This window comes from Bombina bombina, chromosome 4, assembly GCF_027579735.1.
Source record: "Bombina bombina isolate aBomBom1 chromosome 4, aBomBom1.pri, whole genome shotgun sequence".
Lineage (NCBI taxonomy): Eukaryota > Metazoa > Chordata > Amphibia > Anura > Bombinatoridae > Bombina > Bombina bombina.
The window spans coordinates 847,929,167-847,943,820 of NC_069502.1; positions in this window are offsets into that span (position 1 = coordinate 847,929,167).

Below are 14,654 nucleotides of genomic sequence, written 5' to 3' on the forward strand. Positions count from 1 at the left end.
GCTCAGGAGCAGCAAAGAACCTAGGTTCTAGCTGCTGATTGGTGGCTGCATCTATAATCCGATTGTCATTGGCTCACCCATGTGTTCAGTTAGAAACCTGTAGTGCATTGCTGCTATTTCAAATGATACAAAGAGAATGAAGGAGATTAGTGTATGTGTGTATCCTCAGTCCTAGAGGTGTCAGTGTATGTGTGTTTTTCCTCAGTCCTAGAGGTGTCATTGTATGTGTGTATCCTCGGTCCTAGAGGTATCAGTATATGTGTGTATCCTCAGTCATAGAGGTGTCATTGTATGTGTGTTTTTCCTCAGTCCTAGAGGTATCAGTGTATGTGTGTATCCTCAGTCCTAGAGGTATCAGTGTATATGTGTATCCTTAGTCCTAGAGGTGTCAGTGTATGTGTGTATCCTCAGTCCTAGAGGTATCAGTGTATATGTGTATCCTCAGTCCTAGAGGTGTCAGTGTATGTGTGTATCCTCAGTCCTAGAGATGTCAGTGTATGTGTGTGTATCCTCAGTCCTAGAGGTGTCAGTGTATGTGTGTATCCTCAGTCCTAGAGGTGTCAGTGTATGTGTGTGTATCCTCAGTCCTAGAGGTGTCAGTGTATGTGTGTATCCTCAGTCCTAGAGGTATCAGTGTATGTGTGTATCCTCAGTTCTAGAGGTGTCAGTGTATGTGTGTGTATCCTCAGTCCTAGAGGTGTCAGTGTATGTGTGTATCCTCAGTCCTAGAGGTATCAGTGTATGTGTGTATCCTCAATCCTACTGATGTTAGTGTATGTGTGTGTATCCTCAGTCCTAGAGGTGTCAGTGTATGTGTGTATCCTCAGTCCTAGAGGTGTCAGTGTATGTGTGTGTATCCTCAGTCCTAGAGGTGTCAGTGTATGTGTGTATCCTCAGTCCTAGAGGTGTCAGTGTATGTGTGTGTATCCTCAGTCCTAGAGGTGTCAGTGTATGTGTGTATCCTCAGTCCTAGAGGTATCAGTGTATGTGTGTATCCTCAGTCCTAGAGGTGTCAGTGTATGTGTGTATCCTCAGTCCTAGAGGTATCAGTGTATATGTGTATCCTCAGTCCTAGAGGTGTCAGTGTATGTTTTGTATCCTCAGTCCTAGAGGTGTCAGTGTATGTGTTGTATCCTCAGTCCTAGAGGTGTCAATGTATATGTAGTATCCTCAGTCCTAGAGGTGTCAGTGTATGTGTGTATCCTCAGTCCTAGAGGTGTCAATGTATATGTAGTATCCTCAGTCCTAGAGGTGGCAGTGTATGTGTGTATCCTCAGCCCTAGAGGTGTCAGTGTATGTGTTGTATCCTCAGTCCTAGAGGTGTCAATGTATATGTAGTATCCTCAGTCCTAGAGGTGTCAATGTATATGTAGTATCCTCAGTCCTAGAGGTGGCAGTGTATGTGTGTATCCTCAGCCCTGGAGGTGTCAGTGTATGTGTGTATCCTCAGTCCTAGAGGTGTCAATGTATATGTAGTATCCTCAGTCCTAGAGGTGTCAATGTATATGTAGTATCCTCAGTCCTAGAGGTGGCAGTGTATGTGTGTATCCTCAGCCCTGGAGGTGTCAGTGTATGTGTGTATCCTCAGCCCTGGAGGTGTCAGTGTATGTGTATATCCTCAGCCCTGGAGGTGTCAGTGTATGTGTGTATCCTCAGCCCTGGAGGTGTCAGTGTATGTGTATATCCTCAGCCCTGGAGGTGTCAGTGTATGTGTGTATCCTCAGCCCTGGAGGTGTCAGTGTATTTGTGTATCCTCAGCCCTGGAGGTGTCAGTGTATGTGTATATCCTCAGCCCTGGAGGTGTCAGTGTATGTGTGTATCCTCAGCCCTGGAGGTGTCAGTGTATGTGTATATCCTCAGCCCTGGAGGTGTCAGTGTATGTGTGTATCCTCAGCCCTGGAGGTGTCAGTGTATGTGTGTATCCTCAGCCCTGGAGGTGTCAGTGTATGTGTGTATCCTCAGCCCTGGAGGTGTCAGTGTATGTGTGTATTTTTCTTTTATGATTCAGATCAGGTATACAATTAATTAGAAAATTTACAATTTACTTCTATTATTTAATTTTCTTCCTTCTCTTGTTATCCTTTGCTGAAAGGTTTATCTAGGAAAGCTCAGGAGCAGCAAAGAACCTAGGTTCTAGCTGCTGATTGGTGGCTGCATCTATAAACCGATTGTCATTGGCTCACCCATGTGTTCAGTTAGAAACCTGTAGTGCATTGCTGCTATTTCAAATGATACAAAGAGAATGAAGGAGATTAGTGTATGTGTGTATCCTCAGTCCTAGAGGTATCAGTGTATGTGTGTATCCTCAGTCCTAGAGGTGTCAGTGTATGTGTGTATCCTCAGTCCTAGAGGTATCAGTGTATGTGTGTATCCTCAGTCCTAGAGGTGTCAGTGTATGTGTGTTTTTCCTCAGTCCTAGAGGTGTCATTGTATGTGTGTATCCTCGGTCCTAGAGGTATCAGTATATGTGTGTATCCTCAGTCATAGATGTGTCAGTGTATGTGTGTTTTTCCTCAGTCCTAGAGGTATCAGTGTATGTGTGTATCCTCAGTCCTAGAGGTATCAGTGTATATGTGTATCCTTAGTCCTAGAGGTGTCAGTGTATGTGTGTATCCTCAGTCCTAGAGGTATCAGTGTATATGTGTATCCTCAGTCCTAGAGGTGTCAGTGTATGTGTGTATCCTCAGTCCTAGAGATGTCAGTGTATGTGTGTGTATCCTCAGTCCTAGAGATGTCAGTGTATGTGTGTGTATCCTCAGTCCTAGAGGTGTCAGTGTATGTGTGTATCCTCAGTCCTAGAGGTGTCAGTGTATGTGTGTGTATCCTCAGTCCTAGAAGTGTCAGTGTATGTGTGTATCCTCAATCCTACTGATGTCAGTGTATGTGTGTGTATCCTCAGTCCTAGAGGTGTCAGTGTATGTGTGTATCCTCAGTCCTAGAGGTATCAGTGTATGTGTGTATCCTCAATCCTACTGATGTCAGTGTATGTGTGTGTATCCTCAGTCCTAGAGGTGTCAGTGTATGTGTGTATCCTCAGTCCTAGAGGTGTCAGTGTATGTGTGTGTATCCTCAGTCCTAGAGGTGTCAGTGTATGTGTGTATCCTCAGACCTAGAGGTGTCAGTGTATGTGTGTTTTTCCTCAGTCCTAGAGGTGTCAGTGTATGTGTGTTTTTCCTCAGTCCTAGAGGTGTCAGTGTATGTGTGTTTTTCCTCAGTCCTAGAGGTGTCAGTGTATGTGTTGTATCCTCAGTCCTAGAGGTGTCAGTGTATGTGTGTATCCTCAGCCCTAAAGGTATCAGTGTATGTGTTGTATCCTCAGTCCTAGAGGTGTCAATGTATATGTAGTATCCTCAGTCCTAGAGGTGTCAGTGTATGTGTTGTATCCTCAGTCTTAGAGGTGTCAGTGTATGTGTTGTATCCTCAGTCCTAGAGGTGTCAGTGTATGTGTTGTATCCTCAGTCCTAGAGGTGTCAATGTATATGTAGTATCCTCAGTCCTAGAGGTGTCAATGTATATGTAGTATCCTCAGTCTTAGAGGTGTCAGTGTATGTGTTGTATCCTCAGTCCTAGAGGTGTCAGTGTATGTGTTGTATCCTCAGTCCTAGAGGTGTCAATGTATATGTAGTATCCTCAGTCCTAGAGGTGTCAATGTATATGTAGTATCCTCAGTCCTAGAGGTGTCAGTGTATGTGTATATCCTCAGCCCTAGAGGTGTCAGTGTATGTGTTGTATCCTCAGCTCTAGAGGTGTCAATGTATGTGTTGTATCCTCAGTCTTAGAGGTGTCAGTGTATGTTTTGTATCCTCAGTCCTAGAGGTGTCAGTGTATGTGTTGTATCCTCAGTCCTAGAGGTGTCAATGTATATGTAGTATCCTCAGTCCTAGAGGTGTCAATGTATATGTAGTATCCTCAGTCCTAGAGGTGGCAGTGTATGTGTGTATCCTCAGCCCTAGAGGTGTCAGTGTATGTGTGTATCCTCAGCCCTGGAGGTGTCAGTGTATGTGTGTATCCTCAGCCCTGGAGGTGTCAGTGTATGTGTGTATCCTCAGCCCTGGAGGTGTCAGTGTATGTGTATATCCTCAGCCCTGGAGGTGTCAGTGTATGTGTGTATCCTCAGCCCTGGAGGTGTCAGTGTATGTGTGTATCCTCAGCCCTGGAGGTGTCAGTGTATGTGGGTATCCTCAGCCCTGGAGGTGTCAGTGTATGTGTGTATTTTTCTTTTATGATTCAGATCAGGTATACAATTAATTAGAAAATTTACAATTTACTTCTATTATTTAATTTTCTTCCTTCTCTTGTTATCCTTTGCTGAAAGGTTTATCTAGGAAAGCTCAGGAGCAGCAAAGAGCCTAGGTTCTAGCTGCTGATTGGTGGCTGCATCTATAAACCGATTGTCATTGGCTCACCCATGTGTTCAGTTAGAAACCTGTAGTGCATTGCTGCTATTTCAAATGATACAAAGAGAATGAAGGCGATTAGATAAAAGAAGTAAACTGGAAAGTAGTTTCAAATAATTGTCTGTTGTACCTAAATCATGAAATAAAAATGTAGGGTTTCATGTCCCTTTAAGAAATACAATTGCAGTTGATTTGTAAGGAAGGATAAAAAAAAAAACTTATAGAGAATACAAATTGGTTTGTGTTACTTAAAGGGATAGGAAAGTCAAAATTAAACTTGAATGTTTAGATAGAGCATGTCATTTTAAGACACTTTTAAATTCAATGTTATTTTCAAATGTGCTTTTTTTTCTTAGTATCCCATGTTGAAAACTAATACACACATCATACACTAGTGGGAGCTAGCTGCTGATTGGTGCCTGCACACATTTGTCCCTTGTTATTGGCTAACTAGATGTGTTTGTATGTTCTATCCAAACCAGGAAAGAACATTTTGGTGTTTCCTGTCCCTTTAAGATGTATTTTAGTAGATGAATGTTAATTTGTTTTACAATGTTAAAGGAGCATTAAATACAATTTTTTCTTATATGTTTCAGATAAAAAAATTAAAAATATTGAACAACTTTACATTTTACTTGTGTTTTCTTTTTTTCTTTTGGTATCATTTGAAAAGCATACCTAGATAGGCTAAGGAGCAGGAATGCACTACTGGGAGCATCTGGTGATTGGTGGCTGCACATATATGCCTCTTGTCATTGGCTCATTTAATGTGTTCAGTTAGCACCCAGTAGTTCATTGCTGCATATCCTTCTGCAAAGGATACCAAGAGAATGAAGCAAATTTAATAATAGCAGTAAATTGGACCTGCAACCTGCTTATTTAATCATAAATTTAAGCTGCCTCTGTCGGGTTCATATATGTGTTTATCTTATTATTTTATTATTATCGGTTATTTGTAGAGCGCCAACAGATTCCGCAGCGCTATATCTGGCGTATCACAGCCAGTGCCTCACCAGCCGTTGACGTCACCGCACGTCACTGGTTTCCAGTAATAGTTCTGATGGCATCTCATCTAAAGAAGAAAGCTTCCCAGGTACCTATTCAGGTCCGGGGATCCTCAGGCGGAAGCAGTGTATGCATTGACACTTCCTTGGAGTTATCAATCTGCCTATATTTTTGCTCCTTCTGGTTCTTCTTTTTAAGAGTGATTTTTCAAAATCATCATGGAGCAATTGTTTGTGCTGCTGGTGGCTCCAGCATGGCCGCTCAGGTTTTGGTATATGGTTCTTGTTCGGATGTCCAGTTGCCAACCTTGGTCACTTCCATTTAGGCCAGACCTTATATCTTAAGATTTGTTTTTTTCCGTCAGGAAATCAAATTATTAAATTTGATGGTATGGAAATTAAAACGCTTAGTGCTTAGTCATAGAGGTTTCTCTGACTCAGTATTTAATACTATGTTGCAGGTTCGTAAATCTGTGTCTAGAAAGATTTATTATCGAGTTTGGAAGACTTACATCTTATGATGCTCTTCTCATAATTTCTCTTGGCATTCTTTTAGAATTCCTAGGATTTTATAGTTTCTTCATAAGGTTTTGTCTGCAAGTTCCTTGAAAGGACAAATCTCTGCTCTTTCTGTGCTGTTTCACAGAAAAAATTGCTAATCTTTCTGATATTCATTGTTTTGTTCAGGCTTTGGTTCGTATCAAGCCTGTCATTAAGCCAATTTCTCCTCCTTGGAGTCTTAATTTGGTTCTGAGGGCTTAACAGGCTCTTCCGTTTGAGCATATGCATTCTTTGGACATTGAATTACTTTCATGGAAAGTATTGTTCCTTTTGGCCATCTCTTCTGCTAGAAGAGTTTTTGAATTATCTGCTCTTTCTTGTGAGTTTCTTTTCCTGATTTTTCATCAGGATAAGGTGGTTTTGCTGTCTTTATTTAAATTTTTACCTCAAGTTGTGAATTTTAACAACATTAATAGAGGACTTATTGTTCCTTCCTTGTGTCCTAAATCCTAAGAATTCTTTGGAAAGATCCTTACATTCTTTGGATGTGGCCAGAGTTTTGAAATATTATGTTGAAGCTACTAAGATTTCAAAAATACTTCTAGTCTATTTGTTATCTTTTCTGGTTTTAGGAAAGGTCAGAAGGCTTCTGCCATTTCTTTGGGTCTTGGTTAAAGCTTTTGATTCATCATGCTTATGTGGAGTCGAGTAAATCCCCGCCTCAAAGGATTACGGCTAATTCTACTAGGTCAGTTTCTACTTCCTGGGCTTTTAAGAATGAAGCTTCTGTTGATCAGATTTGCAAAGCAGCAACTTGGTCTTCTTTGCATACTTTTACTAAATTCTACCATTTAGATGTTTTTTCTTCTTCAGAAGCAGTTTTTCGTAGAAAAGTACCTCAGGCAGCTGTTTCAGTCTGATTCTTCTGCTTATAATTTCAGTTTTTTTCATTATAAAGATTAAAACTTTTGATTTGGGTTGTGGATTGTTTTTTCAGCGGAATTGGCTGTCTTTATTCTATCCCTCCCACTCTAGTGACTCTTGCGTGGAGTTCCACATCTTGTGTATTTGCTATCCCATACGTCACTAGCTCATGGACTCTTGCCAATTACATGAAAGAAAACATAATTAATGTAAGAACTTACCTGATAAATTCATTTCTTTCATAATAGCAAGAGTCCATGAGGCCCACCCTTTTTTGTGGTGGTTATGATTTTTTTGTATAAAGCACAATTATTCCAATTCCTTGTTGATGCTTTCGCTCCTTTCTTATCACCCCACTTCTTGGCTATTCGTTAAACCGAATTGTGGGTGTGGTGAGGGGTGTATTTATAGGCATTATGAGGTTTGCAAAACTTTGCCCCTCCTGGTAGGAATGTATATCCCATACGTCACTTGCTCATGGACTCTTGCCAATATGAAAGAAATTAATTTATCAGGTAAGTTCTTACATAAATTATGTTTTTTACTTTGGATTTTCAATAGCTAATTTCTATAAAAAAAACATAAAATTATTCTCAATTTATTTTTATTTTAGAAAGGCTACGTAATATAATTATAGAACCACAAAACATTTATACAACTGAGAAAAAACCTTACACTGTATTGTTTACAACCTTGTTTGTAAAATTGTAATAAAAAATATTTTTTCACACTTTTGTTGTAGATTTTTAACTGCATGATATATACATAAAATAATGCTATAGGTGTAAGCTGCTAGGTCTGCTGAATATATCATGTGTGTGGGTTTCTCTCTGTGTGATATATACATAAAATAATGCTATAGGTTTAAACTGCTAGGTCTGCTGAATATATCATTTGTATGGGGTTCTCACTGTATAATATATACATAAAATAATGCTATAGGTTTAAACTGCTAAGTCTGCTGAATATATCATTTGTGTGGGTTTCTCTTTCAGTAGTGCTTATTGTCCATCACTCCTCTGTATTGCACCAATATCACACAGTTACATATTGTTCATCACTCCTCTATATTGCTCATTGACATCACACAGTTACATATTGTTCCTCTGTCCTCTATATTGTACACCAACATCAAAAAATTACATATAGCTCATCACTCCTCTATATTGCACACTGACAACATCTCATAGTTACATATTGTTTATAACTCCTCTATATTGCACACTGACATCTCACAGTTACATATTGTTCATCACTACTCTATATTGCACACTGATATCACACAGTTACATATATTTTCCATCACTCCTCTATATTGCACACAGATATCACAGTTAATTATTGTTCCTCAGTCCTCTATATTGCACACGGATATAAAACAATTGCATATAGCTCATCACTCCTCTATATAGGAAATGTAAGGCAAATTGCCTGGAATGCACATAAGGGTTAAGGCCAAGACGGAGGATTGGGAGTGTTCCTGTGTGTGTGTGTGTGTGTGTTAGAAACAATGTTGCAGTTAGAGAGGTGGGGTTTGGCTTACCTTTTTTAAGACATGTGGAGGAAGTCCAAATCCTCTTTCTGCTGGTTTCTTTGAAGTTTTCAGATGAAGCGTTCCAAGAGAGTCTCTGTTCCTCCAAGACGATTCATGGAGTCTCCAGGGAAACCAGTGGAGAATTAGTTGATGTGAGTGATGCAGAGGATTGGATTGTGCCTTCGCCTGATACGGTGGGTCGTGCACCTTTTCTTAACTTATCCCTTGCCCCTTCCCCAGTGGGTCCAGTGAGGGTGGTTATTCCCCAAGTGACAGGGAGATCTCTGATTATTCCAAGTTAGAGGCAGTGGATCCTGACCTGGATAGGGGTCCCGGATGGCACAGAAGGTAGGGTAGTGGTATTTGAAGGCCTTGAGGCCTATTCGGGTCCCTCTACAGAGGCATCCATAATGGCGGCAGTCGCAGGCCTCTCTCAACAACAACGTGAGCAAGTTAACCCCTTAATGGCTTGTACTATTGGTGGCACTGCTAGTTGGAGCCCCGGTATCTTACCTCTCTCAACAACAACGTGAGCAAGTTAACCCCTTAATAGCTTGTACTATTGGTGGCACTGCTAGTTGGAGCCCCGGTATCTTACCCGGCCTTCGGTGGCCCTTTCCTGTAAATAGATGTCAGTGACGGTGTCCCTCCTTCAAACCCTGGCTTCCGTTCTGTTAGGTACTCCGGTGGTGTCCTCATTCCCATCCGGTCACTCGACGGTGGTCCCATGAGGTCCGGTCGGTGTGTCCGCTTCTTCCAGCATCACTTCCGGTCTGGGAGTTCCTGGCCCTTCCGGTGACATCACTTCCTGGAACCGCCATTCAACGCCCGGCCACGAATAGGAGCGCATCGAGTTCCCCTTGCGGTCATACAGGTAAGAGAGGAGTGCCGCGGGGGGGGGGGCACTTCAGCTCCAGAGTTTAGGCCGCAAGGGGTGAAGGGGGTTCAGGAGGCAGTAGGTCCGCTTCAAAAAGATGGTGGGATAGCTAGCGGGGGTGCCTTTGAGGACCAAGGGGGATTTCAAGATAGGCCTCAAGCATACAGTATCTGCAGTGCGAGTACTAATAAATGCACAGGGGCGCGGTCAACCGCTAAGGGGCACACAGGCTGCAATACAGGCCGCTGGGCATTGCATAACCCCCAGGGGTCCGTGCGCATGAATGAGTTGGAGCTTGGGCCTACACAGATGGCGGTGGATGTTGATGATTTGAATGTGGAGGCTGGAGAAGGCACATCTAAAGGTATTATGAGACACAATAAAGATGCGGTAGGGCAATCTAGCACTTGCGCATCTGGGAATATAATTTTGACTAGATCTGCCATTAAGCAGGGGCACGTGTCACAGTCTGGATAGGGAAGTTGCTCCAGCAAGGAGTAAAAGGAAGCCACCTTCCCAGTGTAATAAAGTAGTACAGTTTAGTGATCAGATTTAAGATTTTCTGATGAGGAGAGTGGTGTGATTATGAATGTGTCACAGGGCAAACAATCGGGAGTGCATAGAATGAAGGAGAGGGGGATTTTGCAGCATACGCTACATGGGAGGGGTAGAGCTGAGCTTTCCCCTCGTGGTACTCCCCTCTCATCTTCTGTTTTGCAGGACAATGATATGGCTCATACTGGTGATTCCGGCAGCGGCCTGGAGAAGGGACTGGAGAGCGGTGCTGATTCCATGTTGTCAGAGGATGAGCGCCCATCAACATCGGGCATGGTGGCTGTACCTACAAGGACAGGGCCACAAACTGGTGAGTCCACAGTTTCAGTGGGGTTTAGGGGTTTCACCTTTTCTTTGGATGACTCTGGTTCTGAGAACGATAAGGATTAGGGTTTAAATGCCAAATTGCATAAGTGTATGTATAGGATGCTGAGGTGGTTGACAGAGGATAAGGAGGCGCTAGGAAGGGGGTACAAAGGTAATCTGAACCTGTTACTTCTTAAAGGTCAGCTAGGGCATCTCAACCTAGAACCAGACTCACTGATGTACGTGGGCCTGCCAACTGCAAGGTGGCACTCCACGGTGATACGCACTCCTGGTCCTCATATGATTTGCTTGAACATCTTAAAATTAAGACGGTCAGACAAATTCAGGACAGGAAATAAGTTAATATCTTTGAACTCTGTGTGGAAGCCTTGAGGCAGAAGGAGAGAGCTGAAGATGGGACTGGGCCGAAAAAATTCCAGCGACCAGATACGTTCCAGGAGTGGCGGAGAAGTTTCAGGATATACTCTTCTTGCTTTTTGGAGAAGAGACCTGATCAGTGTTTGGCCATATTAAAATATATGGAAAACATGGAAATTATTGCCGAAAATTATCGTGATGGAGCCTGACGTGATTATGATGAGGAATTTCACTGGAAAATGGTAAGTAATCCTCTCCTGGACTTGGATGTGTGGAGATGCAGCCATGGGCCCGGTTGGGTCCGGAAAAGGTCCCTGGGGCTTCCGCTCCTCCTACTATCACATCATAGGTACGTTCAGCCAACAGATTTCGTAGGCGTCCCGCTGGGGTCTGTTGGAAATTCCAGAACAAGCATTGCGCGCTGGGAACTGCGTGTTACTTTTGGCACGCATGCCGCAACTGTAGGGGGCCTCACCCAGCCGCAGAGTGTGTTAAAAAATTTGAGACACAGGAGAGGGCTGGTCCAAGAGGCGCTGCTGCTGCTGGTAAGGGCGACCACTCCGCTGAGGGTGGCCGCAATTAGGCCATGGCTCGCTTTGTACCCTGATAGGGATACAGCGGCCTTGCTGAAGGATGGCCTTCAGGAGGGCTTCATCATTCCTGTTCAGGGTAAGGTTAAGGGATCCGCAACACGCAGAAATTTGAAATTTGCATACCAGTTCCCTGATGCATTAAAAGAGAGGTTGGGTAAGGAAGTTTTACTGGGTCGTATGGCAGGTCCCTTTAAGGAAAAGCCAATACCGGGGTTGGTTATTTCACCATTGGGGGTTGTACCAAAGAAAGACCCAGGGAAATTTAGGATGATTCAACGCCTTTCCTACCCCAATGGTAAGTCGGTGAATGATGCCATATCAGAAGGCAGGACGAGGCGCCTTGCTGGCAATGTTGGATGTGGAATCAGCATTCCGTTTATTGCCTATTCACCCAACTTCTTTTTACTTAATGGGTTGTTTTTTCAACGGATCCTACTATGTTGATCGTTGTCTCCCCATGGGGTGTTCGATCTCTTGCGCTTACTTTCAGGCCTTCAGCACCTTCTTGCATTGGGCTGTGGACAAGGTGGCAGGGTAGGACCGAGTTGCTCATTATTTAGATAACTTTTTATTGATAAGGAGACAGGGTTCCAGGGAATGTGAGCTGCTCCTGCACACCATGAGAATTCTGATAAATAAATTTGGTGTTCCCCTGGCAGAAGATAAAACTGAAGGTACATGCCTTACATTTTTATGGATAGAAATTGACTCAGTGGCAGAGGAATGCAGACTCCCGACTGATAAAGTTCAGAAGATGCTGACAGAGGATAGCATCAACATTGCATGTTGAAAGAGTGTGGTCTTTGCCATCAATAGACTCTCCTCATCATCCCCAGCAGTGGTAAGATAACTTTGGATTCTGGTCTTGGGGTGCCTTAGGCTGAACATTGAGTTTCAGGCGAGGCATGTCCCTGGGCTTTTTAATATCATAGCTAATGCGCTTTGCAGTTTTCAATGGGATACTTTTAGGAAGGTTGCGCCTAATGCAGCAACTCATGGTGTTCCCTGTTCTTTCCTTTGGCAGGTGGCACTGGATGGCAATCACTGATACCACTACTGAAGGCTTCCCTGGCACCTTCCACTTGGAAATCATACGTGAGGTATTGGGAAGAATGGGTTTTCTTCGGTGAGGTTCGGGATTTTCATACTGCGCAGGTGACCAAGAGTGGTTGTTGCGATTGCTAGTGGAGCTTAGAGGTCGACAGGTAAAAAAAGGGGGGTAACAGCGAGATCAGCAGCGGTATCCTTCTTCTGTAAGTTGTTTACCCTGAAGTACTCTTCCAAGACGTTTTTGGTTCACCAAATTCTACAGGGCTGGGGGAGGTCGGAGGTATGACGACCGGACGTTCAGGAACCCATAACCGCGGACAGGTTACTCTTTTTACTCCAGGTTCTACCTGATGTTTGTTCCCCAGGCTATGAGGTGCAGTTTTTTTCCGCAGCGTTTGCCATGGCATTTCACAGGGCCCTTAGAGTGGGAGAATTAGTACTTCAGTAAAAGATGGCAAAAGGTGGAGGGGTATTGTATGAAAAGGTGAGATTCGCCAAACATGGGGTATTGTTATTCATACCCAGATCCAAAGTGGATGAGGAAAGTAGGGGTGCATGGTTGTCGCTCCCTACAAATAAGGGATCGTCCAGTTGCCCCTATTCTTTGTTGAAGGCCTTCTCGGACGTGCGTCCTGTGGGTTCTCATAGGTTTCTAATCCATCAAAACGGTACTCCTCTCACGAGATTTCAATTCCGTAGGGTCCTAGGATGGGCTGCTGAAAAGGCAGGGTTAAACCCTAATATGATAGCCCCTCATTCATTTAGGGTTGGGGCTGCTACAACAGCGGTGACTTTAGGCTGGTCAGCTGACCGTATAAAGGCACTGGGGAGATGGAAATCTAAAAGGTATCAGTTATATGTGAGACCCCTTTTATCCCACTGATAAGTTAATGCGGTGTGTTTATGTTGTGCTGTTTTACTGTTTATTGGTGTGAAGTTAACACTTTTTTCTTTTGCAGGGTCTAGCAGAGGTCCGCTTCGTATCTGGATAGTGGGGCACTCGTTTGTGCACTGGGCAGCCATTCGAGCGTCAACACGACCTGGAGGACAGCAGCTGGGCTTTTCTTCATCTAGGGTGGTGATTATGTGGCTAGGGAGGAGAGGCATTTGCTGGGCAGGTTTGCCTGGATTGCTGCAGGATGCCATGAGACGTTGGGAAAAACCCCACATCTTGATCCTCCATTTGGAAGGTAATGATCTTGGTTCAATTCCCGGATGGGATTTTAGTGTGGGGATCCAGTCTGACCTGTGAACGTTCAAAGCATGGATGCCTGGTGTGAGAATGGGATGGTCCAATATTATCCCCAGATTGACGTGACGGCATATGGCCAACCACAGGGCTGCTTTCCAAGTCTGGAAAAAGCTGAACAGGGATGTGAGAAAATGAATGTTCGAGCTTAGGGGCTTTGTTGTACAGCACAGGAAAATTACGGCAGCTGACCGGAGCCTCTACCGAGGCAACGGGGTGCATCTTTCTGACCATGGCGTGGACCTGTTTATTGAGGATTTAAGATAGTCCCTACTCCTATTACTGTGAGTTTGGATGGCAGCGAGAGTTGCCCTGAATATGTGGGCGATCTTGTGGTGGGTGGACAGTGTCTGGGGGCAGGATGTGATTGAGGTAGAGTGATGGCTATTTCCGGCCAGGGGTGAAGTCCTCAGACACACATCTGGGGTGTTCCCTGCCCATGTGATTTTTGAAGCCAAGAACTCCCTAAGCCATTCCACTATCGAGCTACACTCTGCTTCCTCTCCTGCATCCCTGGTACTGCCCATCTTGTTAGCATGGATTACTACGCATTAGCTAGTATCTGATTGCCGCCCCCTGGTCCATGTTTATTTGTGCTGTTCGTTTGGTTCCTTGTGTTGCCACAATAAACGTGACCTACGCGTTTTATAACCAAGAAGTTGTTGTGTTTTTATTTCTACGTTAGAAATAAGGTTACAGTTTACATTAAACGTTATTATTTAAATAGTTATTAATAATGTTTCCCACAGAGGAGGATATGGCATTTAATCCCTTATGCACACTGACAACACATAATTACATATTGTTTATAACTCCTCTATATTGCACACTGACATCACACATTTACATATATTTCATCACTCCTCTATATTGCACACTGACATCACAAAATTGCAAATTGTTCCTCACTCCTCTATACTGCATACTGACATCACACAGTTACATATATTCAACACTCCTCTGTATTGCACACTGATTTCACACAGTTCCTTATAGTTCATCACTCCCCTATATTGCACACTGATATCACACAATTACATATTGTTCATCACTCCTCTATAATGCACACACACATCAGTTACTTACTTATTGTTCCTCAGTCCTCTATATTGAACTCTGACATCACACAGTTACATATTGTTCATCACTCCTTTATATTGCACACTCACATCACGCAGTTACATATTGTTCCTCACTCCTCTATATTGTACACTGACATCACACAGTTACATATTATTCATCACTCCTGTATATTGCACACTGACATCACACAGTTACATATTGTT